Source organism: Oncorhynchus mykiss, chromosome 5 (assembly GCF_013265735.2).
Source record: "Oncorhynchus mykiss isolate Arlee chromosome 5, USDA_OmykA_1.1, whole genome shotgun sequence".
NCBI lineage: Eukaryota > Metazoa > Chordata > Actinopteri > Salmoniformes > Salmonidae > Oncorhynchus > Oncorhynchus mykiss.
Genome location: NC_048569.1, coordinates 61232968 through 61243189, shown reverse-complemented (window position 1 = coordinate 61243189; position 10222 = coordinate 61232968). Strand labels below are relative to the sequence as shown.

The 10222-nt window shown below is 42.5% G+C and overlaps 1 protein-coding gene across 2 annotated transcripts in view; it reads left to right on the top strand.

Annotated features, from left to right (window-relative positions):
- The first annotated feature begins 1183 nt into the window (after positions 1-1183).
- LOC110524243 (protein strawberry notch homolog 2) overlaps positions 1184-10222 on the top strand; it is a 102688-nt gene continuing 93649 nt past the window's right edge. For both annotated transcript variants that reach the window (XM_021603711.2, XM_021603710.2), the window contains exon 1: positions 1184-1587. The gene's annotated coding sequence lies outside the window, so the exon portion shown is untranslated. The remainder of the gene's footprint in view (positions 1588-10222) is intronic.

Below are 10222 nucleotides of genomic sequence, written 5' to 3'. Positions count from 1 at the left end.
GATGGGCCGCCCCCAGGTGGTAAGGATAGGTGACAACACATTCGCCACACTGATCCTCAACACAGGGACCCCATCAGGGGTGCATGCTCAGTCCCCTCCTGTACTCCCTGTTCACTCATGACTGCACGGCCAGGCTCAACTCCAACACCATCATTAATTTTGCCGATGACACAACAGTGGTAGGCCTGATCACCGACAACAACGAGACAGCCTATAGGGAGGAGGTCAGAGACCTGGCCGTGTGGTGCAAGGACAACAACCTCTCCCTCAGTGTGATCAAGACAAAGGAGATGAGTTACCTTGGTGTCCACATCACCAACAAACTAACATGGTTCAAGCACACCAAGACTGTGGTGAAGAGGGCACAACAAAAATCCTCAAAAGGTTCTACAGCTGCACCATCAAGTGCATCCTGACTGGTTGTATCACTGCCTGGTATATCAACTGCTCGGCCTCCGACCGCAAGGCACTACAGAGGGTAGTGCGATTGGCCAAGCTTCCTGCCATCCAGGACCTCTATACCAGGCTGTGTCAGAGGAAGGCCCTAAAAATTGTCAAAGACTCTAGCCACCCTAGTCATAGACTGTTCTCTCTGCTACCGCAAGGCAAGCGGTACCGGAGTGACAAGTCTTGGTCCAAGAGGCTTCAAAAAAGCTTCTACCCCCAAGCCATAAGACCACTGAACTGAAATGGCTACCAGGACTATTTGAATTGCCCCCCTTCCTTCTTTTACACCGCTGCTACTCTCTTTTGTTATCATCAATGAACAGTCACTTTAATAACTCTACCCACATGTACATTTTACCTATACTAACCAGATATAGTCTCGCTATTGTTATTTTACTGCTGCTCTTTAATTACTTGTTACTTGTATTTCTTATTCTTATCAGTTTTTTTATTTGTATTCTTTTATGTATATATCTATATATTTTTTTAAACGCATTGTTGGTTAGGGGCTCGTAAGTAAGCATTTCACTGTTGAATTCGGCGCATGTGCCTTATAAAATTTGATTTGATTAAAAGTAAGAAACTGTTATTTTCAAAACCTGCAACGAGTATCTAGCCAGAGGGAGGGTATTTTCTTACTCTCCACATCACCACGAATCTAATAGGGTGTGTATGAAGATGATTTTCGAATTGCTCAATATAACCAGCAGCAGGCGTTGTAAACACTGTTGTTGATGATCTTTGATTTTAAGGGCCTTTTCAAAACAGCTGAGAATAGGCAATGTATGCAATAGACTGTAGTGTTTGAATTGGCTAAATTGTGTTAAGAATATTTATTGTAGTGTTTTCTGAACTGAAATTTTCCTTTTCGTTTTTAATTGTCAAAGTTACTTCGGCAGATAAAGTATGCTGTTTGTTATCCACGAACCTCACGCCACAATCAGAGTAGCCTACAGTGTGACGACAGCAGCGGAACTATCTGCTTTCAATTCAAAATGGCAGCGTCTATCAGGAAGTGAAGAAACAACTGAAAATAATAAGTTGGATCAAATTCCTTGTTTCGGTTAATTTAACTCAGGAATTCGATTGAAAACATACGTGCGATCTGAGCTGGGATTTAGAATAAGTAACACATTCGTGGTAAGTTTAATTTAAGCGTTTCATTCAGATAAAACACGGTGCGAGCGACACATCGGCAGCTAATGTTAGCTAGCTAGCTACTGTTAGCTATCAATTCCAAACTCCAGCGGCTCGAGCCTTCTTGTCAAGCAGCTTGATTTTACGTAACTTGGTAGTCAGGCTAGTTTAAGTCGTCGCACTTTTCTAGCACCAATTTGTTTAGCTAAGTAACATTGGTGCATGTATAAGTTCAATTGTTTCATAGTTAATGCTGCTGAAATGTCAAATGTCCATATTTTTGTTTGTCCAGGTTGAGGTTCGCAAAGTTCTACATTTTCGTTTTGCTATCGTTATCTCTTACCCAGCTAGTTTTGCTAAAGCTTTGCGGTACTAACTAGCTTAGCTAACACCTTGGCCTGGCTAGTGGTAGCTAGCAAGCTATCTCTGCATTTGCACTTCTTAGTTAGCTAACCTAGAGAGTGGAGTAGGGGGAATAGCTGGAGGGGGTATATGTGTCACTAGCTTGCCTGGATTGTAGATCACGGACAGCTGTGAGGAGGCATTGACCTCCTAAGAGTTAGTCTTGCTTATCTGAGTATGTGTAAAACTAGTGGAACTTTATAGCCCTAACCGTAGAAATGTTAGCTATTGAGTCTGCCTGCCATTGATACTACTTATTTTTTTAAATATATCAAATTGTATTTGTCGGCTTGTGTAGCGTGAAATGCTCGCTTGCTTATGAGACCTTCGCAACAATAGAGTTTAAAAATAGCGAGGAATAAAATACATAAGAATGGAACTAGTTATCAGTTATATACAGGGAGTACCAGATCAGTGTGCAGAGGTATTTGAGGTAGATATTGTATCTTCTTGTAGGAAGGGTAAAGTGACTAGGCACCAGGATAAATGGTAATAAGAGTAAAATAAAGAACAGTGTATCAGCAGCAAATTGTGTGGTCTGTTGGCCTGTGTGATGTTTGTTGTCGGTATGTGTGTGAATTTTATTTAACCTTTATTTAACTGGGCAAGTCAGTTAAGAACAAATTTTGACCAAACCCTATCCCGGATGACGCCAATTGTGCGCCGCCCTATGGGACTCCCAATCACTGCCGGTTGTGATACAGCCTGGAAGCGAACCAGGGTCTGTAGTGAAGCTTCTAGCACCGAGATGCTGCACCACTCGGGAGCCCCCGGCCCCAAAAAATGTTGGAGTCTCTGACATGTAGATCACCAATGAATTTTAAAAGTACATACATTTTTATCATGTGTTCCATCGCATACTGTCATAAACATAAAGCTCCAAGCTACTATCCAATCAAAGCTACATTTACATTATCCTACTCAGACACTATTGGCTTAAAAAGCCAAACGTAACACAATCTGCCAGTTAATTTCCAGCAATATTGCCTATGTCTGTTTGGTGCGCACATTTGTTTCACTCTATTGATGTTTCACTCTATTGATTAACGGTCTTGTGGTTAGACAGAAAGACTTTACCCCAAAACCTTCTCAATTAAATGTTAAGTGCAAAGTAGGCTTAAAAGACAAAGATATCATGATTATTTGTATCAATTGGGTGCCATTGTTTTCCAAATTCTGCCATGACGAGCTGCAGCAGTAGACCCAACAGAAGAAACTGACTGAGACATTCATCTCTTGCTTAATGCGCAATTAAAAGAGAATTACAAATTGTCTTCTGATGTGATTTAAGCATTGACATGTGCCAAGAAGGTCAATTTTCATTGTTTCTCTATTGAGAGTAGGCTTGTCAAGATACCAACATTTTACAAATAAGATTCTAGCGTGTCCTGCGTTGCATATAATCGATGCGGTGCGTATCGTTGCTCCAATGTGTACCTAACCATAAACATCAATGCCTTTCTTAAAATCAATACACAGAAGTATATATTTTTAAACCTGCATATTTAGCTAAAAGAAATCCAGGTTAGCAGGCAATATTAACCAGGTGAAATTGTCACTTCTCTTGCGTTCATTGCACGCAGAGTCAATGTATATGCAGCAGTTTGGGCCGCCTAATTTGCCAGAATCTTACGTAATTATGTCATAACATTGTAGGTTGTGCAATGTAACAGAAATATTTAGACTTATGGATGCCACCCGTTAGATAAAATACGGAAAGGTTTCGTATTTCACTGAAAGAATAAACGTCTTGTTTCCGAGATGATAGTTTCCGGATTCGACCATATTAATGGCCTAAGGCTTGTATTTCTGTGTGTTATTATATTATAATTAAGTCTATGATTTGATATTTGATAGAGCAGTCTGACTGAGCGGTGGTAGGTAGCAGCAGGCTCGTAAGCATTCATTCAAACAGCACTTTCCTGCATTTGCCAGCAGCTGTTTATGACTTAAAGCCTATCAACTCCTGAGATTAGGCTGGTGTAACCGATGTGAAATGGCTAGCTAGTTAGCGGGGTGCGCGCTAATAGCGTTTCAAATGTCATTCGCTCTGATACTTGGAGTGGTTGTTCCCCTTGTGTTCCTGGTTCGAGCCCAGGCAGGAGCGAGGAGAGGGACGGAAGCTATATACTGTTACACTGGCAATAAAGTGCCTATAAGAACATCCAATAGTCAAAGGTTAATGAAATACAAATGGGTATAGAGAGAAATAGTCCTATAATTCCTATAATAACTACAACCTAAAACTTCTTACCTGGGAATATTGAAGACTCATGTTAAAAGGAACCACCAGCTTTCATATGTTCTCATGTTCTGAGCAAGGAACTTAAACGTTAGCTTTCTTACATGGCACATATTGCACTTTTACTTTCTTCTCCAACACTTTGTTTTTGCATTATTTCAATCGAGTTGAACATGTTTCATTATTTATTTGAGGCTAAATTGATTTTATTGATGTATCATATTAAGTTAAAATAAGTGTTAATTCAGTATTGTTGTAATTGTCATTATTACAAATAAATAAATAAAAATCGTCCGATTTTAAATCGGTATCAGCTTTTTTTGGTCCGCCAATAATCGGTATCGCCGTTGAAAAATCATAATCGGTCGACCTCTAATCGCGATACCACCGTGGGGAAAAAGATGTGGCCTAGCATCCTGTTTGCCCCGTCCCCCAGGTGCTTGTTCACATTTTCTAAATGTTCTACAAAAACCTGTCACTGAAATTCACACTTCTACTCAGTACAACATGTTGAATTTAACTTCACACTTTTCAGTGTATAATAGAATAATGCATAGAATGGCTGATTTGCTAAGTCCTACCTGTGATGTGGCTGGAGGAATGGGAGGAAGGAATATACACCAGCGCTCCAGCTATTACCACGAGTCTGTCCTCCCCAGTTAAGGTGCCACCAACAACCTCATGTGATATTCAGTACCAGTCAAAAGTTTGGACACACCTGCTCATTCAAGGGTTTCTTTATTTTGACTATTTTCTACATTGTAGAATAATAGTGAAGACATTAAAACTATGAAATGGCACATGGAATCATGTAGTAACCAAAAAAAGATTAAACAAATCAATGTATTTTATATTTGAGATTCTTCAAAGTAACCACCATTTTCCTTGACAGTTTTGCACTCAACGAATAGGTCTGTCTGAACTTTTTTGTATTTTTAAAATATATTATTTTACCCTCTTTTCTCCCCAATTTTGTGGTATCCGATTGGTAGTCTTGTCCCACGCTGGAACCTTCGTGTGGACTCGAGAGGCGAAGGTCGAGAGTCGGGCGTCCTCCGAAACACAACACCGCCAAGCCGCACTGCTTCTTGACACACAGCCCGCTTAACCCGGAAGCCAGCCGCACCAATGTGTCGGCGGAAACACTGTACATCTGGCGACTGTCAGCGTGCATTGCGCCCAGCCTACCATAGGAGTCGCTAGTGCCCAATGGGGCAAGAACATCCCTGCCGGCCTAACCTTCCCCTAACCAGGACGACGCTGGGCCAATTGTGTGCCGCCTCATTGGTCTCCCGGTCGTACCAGGATCTCTAGTGGCACAGCGAGCACTGCGATGCAGTGCCTTAGACCACTGAGCCACTCAGGAGGCCCTATGTGTCCAAACTTTAAACTGGTACTGTACATGCAAAAGGATCTGCATGTCGTGTCAAAGGAAAAACACTGCATGAAACCTTAATTACTCTTCAGTTAACACATTCTCTCCATCCCTTCACACACACTCCGTCTCCCTCACTCTCATCAACATGCGCACACCTCTCTCTCCCCCACAAACACACACTGCTTCCAACTTTTAAAATGTTAGTCACCAAACAGGTGTCGTTACCTACCCTCACCACCTGGGGCCAGCCCGTCAGGAAGTCCAGGATCGTGTTCCAGAGGGAGTGGTTCAGTCCCAGGGTCCCTAGCTTGGTGATGAGCTTGGAGGGGACTATGCTTTTGATTGCTGAGCTTTCGTCTATGAACAGCATTCTCACATAGTTATTTCCTCTCTTGTCCAGGTGGTAGAGGGCAGTGTGAAGTGCAATTGAAATTGCGGGTATGGGATGATGGTGTTGATGTGTGTCATGACCAGCGTTTCAAAGCACTTCATACTTACAAATGTGAGTACTACAGGGCGATAGTCATTTTGGCAGGGTACCTTGGAGCTCTTGGGAACAGTGATAATGGTGGCCAGTTTGAAACATGTTGGGATTACAGACTGGGACAAGGAGAGATTGAAAAGGTCTGTGAAGTCACTTGCCAGCTGGTCTGTTAATGCTTTGAGAACGCACCCTAGTATTTCCGCTGGCACGGAGGCCTTGTGATTGTTAATCTGTTTAAATGTTTTGCTTACATTGGCCATGGAGAGTGAGATCACACAGTCATCCAGTCCAAAACAGGGTCTTTCACGCAAGCCACTGTTATATTCCTCGACACAAGCATAAAGGGCTTTTAGCTTGTTTGGTAGTTCTGGCTGGCAGTTGAGATAGACCCTCTTACCCTTTCTCTGGATTCCTTGGAGGTACAAGTAAGGGTAATTGCCCATGAAGAACTCAAATGACCATTCTCTCACAAATCTGTAGCCACTTAACACAGTTTTATCCCCCCAGCAGAGTACAATTGCCACAGTTACTTTGCTGCCTGCAGGATAGTCAGGGAAAATGCTAACCTTGACACAGGTTGCCATGGCTACTTTTCCAATTAATTTGTTTCCCCTTGTGAGGGATGCTATTTACTGATTGTGAAGTGAATGATATGCTGTGTTGCTGAGCTTCCTGACTATCCAGTGACATGGTCACTGGCCTTGCTGTTGTGAATGTCTAACCACCTCGCTCTCTTTCCCCACGGCCACTGGATCTTAATGGCAGCAGACAAGCTGTTTAACTATTGGAGTGTAATGCAGGAATAGGCTTACTGAGTGAAAACCACAAGCTTCCGCCCTCTCTTCTCTAGGGCGGCAGTGTACCCCAGAGCTCGATCAATAGACACCGGTTCTCTTCATTGTAAAAAAATTATACTCCATTGTTCCTCTTTTGGCATGTCCTGTGAAACAGCGGTGTTGATGAAATGGATCTTGCATGAAGAATAAATGCAAAATGTTGACTTTGTATTGAAGATGCGAACATTTAGGCTAAGTCTTCCGGAGGATGTTTATAAATGTGCTATAACCGAAATCTTAATGGTTGTTGATGCCTTGTTGCTAGGATGAGTGAGTCGAGCCACAGTCTTGCTCCCGGTCACTGCCCCAGAGTGGGCTCCGAAGGGCACAAGGCTCTGTTGTTGTCGAGCGCAGGCAGGAGTAGCAGAAGGGACGGAGAGCAGGGACGGAGAACATTGCTGTGATTTAATGCACCCAAACAGCCCGACATGGACTTTTTGTGCTTCTCCACTCCAGCCGGAGCTAGTGATCAATTTCATTTATGACCTCTGGGCTGATTCGAGCAAGAGGGAAAAATGTAGAGTTGAGGAGGGAGGAGTCGGGGTTGTGTAATGGGTTTGACTGTTCCAGCCGTTCCTGGAATCTGGCCTTCATTAGGTAATGGTCCATGTATTAAACATGAACTTGATCCGGCAAAGCCATGGCTTTTGGAGCTAAAAGGGGTATACTGTTCCTACTACAGAGTCAAGACACCGAGCCTTTTCTGGTTGGTTATGTCCTATGTGTGTGTCGGCCACATGAGCCATTCTGAAGATGATTAAAATGCTGGAGAGCGTGCTCAATGTGGTGCCTTGCAGTAGGTTGTGGAAAGCTGAGGAGTATGTCAACATCCTTCTCTGAAAAGCAAACATTAGAATTTCACCATGGGACTGATCCAGGAAGGAAATATGAGGGAAGTATTAACAACCACATTGATGGATGAAGATGAATAACATATGTGTCATTGTCCAAGCTAGCCTAGATTGTGGGCAGTGACATTTTAAGATGTCTATTTTAACACATACGCAACAACAAATAAGGTATTTATGAAGTACCTGGAAATGTAGCCATAGCATGAGGAGTATTTGCATTCATAAATAACAAAACATGCCTTGTAGTTTTGCATCTACGCAGAGCATTCCCATGAGTGCCTACAGAAATAGATGATTGCAAATTAGCTGCCATTTCTCATTCTCTCTCATCAATGATGTGTGTAAAAACTGCAGAGCGAAGGGGCTGTTTTCATTAGTAGTTAATTTATGGAGAACGATTAGTGTAGTACTGCTGGTGCAGAGGATTGTAATTATTGTGTGGATGGTTTGTCAACTCGCTCAGATCTGCATATGTACTTTAGCATACTTGTCTGCGTGATGACAGACACTGGGGGAATTGTCTTAATCACATACAGATCTGGAACCAGGCTAATGTAATGCTACTGTATGTGACATAAGCACTCTTTTCTGTGACCTGGTGAAAAAGGAGCTTAACTCTTACTCCTCTCCCTGGTGATGGATTCCTTGTGGCAGTGGTGGAAAAAGTACTTAATTGTCATACTTGAGTAAAAGTAAAGATGCCTTAATAGAAAATGACTTAAGTAAAAGTCACCCAGTAAAATACTACTTAAGTTAAAGTATTTGGTTTTAAGTATATTTAAGTATCAAAAGTAAATGGAATTGCTAAAATGTACTTAAGTATCAAAAGTAAAAGTATAAATAATTTAACTTCCTTATATTAAGCAACTCAGACGGCAAACTCCCAATACTCAGACATAATTTACAACCAAAGCATTTGTGTTTAGTATTTTGTCAAAAATATAAATATTAAAGTACAGATACCTAAACTAAAGTAAAAATACTTTAAAGTACTACTTAAGTACTTTACACCACTGCCTGGGGCCATTTGGAGTAAACATTCTCAGGAGATTATCTTGTTTGACTTGAAGATTATCTCCAACTCACTTTTAACCCCACCTCGGGTTGAGCTCACCTATGTAGGAGAAAATGTAATACACTGCATGACCAAAAGTATGTGGACACCTGCTCGTCGGACATCTCATTCCAAAATCATGGGCATTAATATGGAGTTGGTCCACCTTTGCTATAACAGCCACCACTCTTCTGGGAGGCTTTCCACTAGTTGTTGGAACATTGCTGCAGGGACCTTCTTCCATTCAGTCACAACAGCATTAGTGAGGTCAGGCCCTGATGTTGGCGGGTTAGGCCTGGCTCGCAGTCGGTGTTCCAATTAATCCCAAAGGTGTTCGATGGGGTTGAGGTCAGGGCTCTGTGCAGGCAAGTCAAGTTATTCCTCACCGATCTTGACAAACAATTTCTGTATGGACCTCACTTTGTGCACGGGGGTATTGTCCTGCTGAAATAGGAAAGGGCCTTCCCCAAACTTTTGCCACATAGTTGGAAGCACATAATCGTCTAGAATATCATTGTATGCTGTAGAGTTCATTTTCCCTTCACTAGAACTAAGGGGCTGAGCCTGAACCACGAAAAACAGCCCCAAACAGCTGTTATTCCTCCACCAAACTTTACAGTTGCACTATGCATTTGGGCAGGTAGCGTTTACCGCCAAACCTACATTCGTCTGTCGGACTGCCAGATGGTGAAGCGCGATTCATAACTCCAGAGAACGTGTTTCCGCTGCTCCAGAATCCTATGGCGTCGAGCTTTACACCACTTCACCCGATGCTTTGCATTGCTAATTGTGAACTTGTGTGTGGCTGCTCAGCCATAGAAACCCATTTCATGATGCACCCGGCGAACAGTATTTGTGCTGACGTTGCTTCCAGAGGCAGTTTGGAACTCTCAGACCATTTTTACGTGCTTCAGCACTCGGTGGTCCCGTTCTGTGAGCTTGTGTGGCCTACCACTTTGCTTCTGAGCCGTTGTTGCTCCTCTGTGTCTCCACTTCACAATAACAGCACTTACAGTGGGCTGGGGCGGCTTAACAGGGCAGAAATTTGAGTAACTAACTTGTTGGAAAGGTGGTGTTCTGCTGCCTAAGTTTGTCAATGGAGATTGCATGGCTGTTTGCTTGATTTTATACACCTGTCAGCAACGTGTGTGGCTGAAATAGCAGAATCCACTAATTTGAAGGGGTGTCTACATTCTTTTGTATAGTGTATTTAGTCTCTTGTGGTGACAGCTTCAACAATCCCTTTTAAGAGGATGAATTCCATTCGCAGAGGAAAACATTTTAGAGTGGACCTCTTGGAAGATAATACACCAAGAAATCCTGAAATGCTGTCATGTCTGTAGATGCTTTTCTGTGTGTCCGGGAAGGGATTGCTCTGTGCAATGTTGTCA